Here is a 1,583-nt window from a genome sequence, read left to right as displayed (position 1 = left end):
TTGTCTTATATTTGTTGAGGGCTGCCTTGTGACCAATTATATGGTCGATTTTGGGGAAGGTACCATGAGGTGCTGAGAAAAAGGTATATTCTTTTGCTTTAGGGTGAAATGTTCTATAAATATCTGTCAAATCCAATTGGTCCAAAGCTTCAATTAGTTTTACTGTGTCCCTGTTTAGTTTCTGTTTTCCCGATCGGTCCATTGAGGAGAGTGGAGTGTTGAAGTCCCCCACAATTATTGTGTTAGGTGCAATGTGTGCTTTGAGCTTTAGTAAAAATATGGAACCTTCACGAATTTGCGTGTCATCCTTGCGCAGGGGCCATGCTAATCTTCTCTGTATTGTTCCAATTTTAGTATATGTGCTGCCGAAGCGAGCACTTTTAAAGCACTTTAAATATTTTTATTATCATATCTATTTTGCATTAATTTTTATTTCTGAAAATATTTGGGCACCAGATTCCATCAATCAGACCATGATGATTTTATATAAGACTTTATCACACAGAAACAATGAACAAATTCATAAAATACAAAAATAAGGAATATTTATTTATTCAGAGAAAGGCAACACTCATGTGGAAGTCAGAAGACAACTTGTGAGAGTTGGTTTTCTCCTTCGACTGTGTGAATTCCTGGGATGGAACTCAGGTTTTCCAGCTTGGTGACAGATAGCTTCACTCACTGAGCCATCTTATTGGTCCCTTGTTCATACACGTTAAGTGACAATCCACACAATTATATACAAATAGGCCCCATTCATAAAGTTTAACTATATTAAAACACCTAGTGTCAAAAAATTCACAATTCTGCAAGAACTATATAGATAAGTTACAATCCAGTTGTAAGCACATGATTGTAAAGAACGTCACAGTTGTGAAGCAAGCAGGTCTGTGGAAAGCTTAGGATCTCAGGGCTCTGCTTAGCTTCAGCTACACAGTCCATTGCTAGTAATGTGCCTAGAAACCTGGGCTCCATCTTCTTGGAGTTGCACATCCACCCTGCTCTGAACAACACAATGCATTCCTTCTCTCATATCCATCCTTTAGTAACTTTCCTTTTGTGGTTACTTCATTCAGGTGTGTCTGGGAACATATCTGGAACCTAGTGGCAGAGGGCAGATCCAGATGCACCCTGAACTGGTTTTTGGTTCATGGGCAGCAAGTAGGACAAACTATACGCTCTCAGTGAACTTTTAGGGGGAAATTCCATGTTTGCCATCTATGCCTATGTATGATTGAGTGTGCATAGGATTAAAACCAGATACATCATGGGAAAGAGTGTGTACAATAAACAAAGGCTAATGCAAACCAGTCTGTCAATCAAAACAGAAAGCTACTCATACCTTGCCCATTATGATGCATAAAAGAAAGCCCCGAAGAGTAACCCGGTGTTCTTGGGTACTCTGGCTCCAGTGGCCCATTGGTCCCTTGTAGTATATCCTGTGTTGTCTCTTTAAGTAAAACTTCTTGGTGCCTTGCTGTTTCTTGTGCCTTTTCAGCTTCTTCAATGAGAAGTCAAGAACCTGGTGATATCTGATTCAGACAGCAACCCTTGTAACAAGGATGCCTAAATATCTGGAATGA

At 39.7% G+C, this 1,583-nt stretch overlaps 1 non-coding gene across 1 annotated transcript; it reads right to left on the bottom strand.

The window, feature by feature from the left end:
• Positions 1–272: 272 nt before the first annotated feature.
• Positions 273–378, bottom strand: LOC127688293 (U6 spliceosomal RNA). The gene has a single exon (XR_007978677.1). It is a non-coding gene; the product is annotated as a U6 spliceosomal RNA (small nuclear RNA).
• Positions 379–1,583: the final 1,205 nt, after the last annotated feature.

The sequence above is a fragment of the Apodemus sylvaticus genome, chromosome 6, assembly GCF_947179515.1.
Source record: "Apodemus sylvaticus chromosome 6, mApoSyl1.1, whole genome shotgun sequence".
NCBI classification, from domain to species: domain Eukaryota; kingdom Metazoa; phylum Chordata; class Mammalia; order Rodentia; family Muridae; genus Apodemus; species Apodemus sylvaticus.
This window is presented reverse-complemented; position numbering and strand designations above follow the sequence as displayed.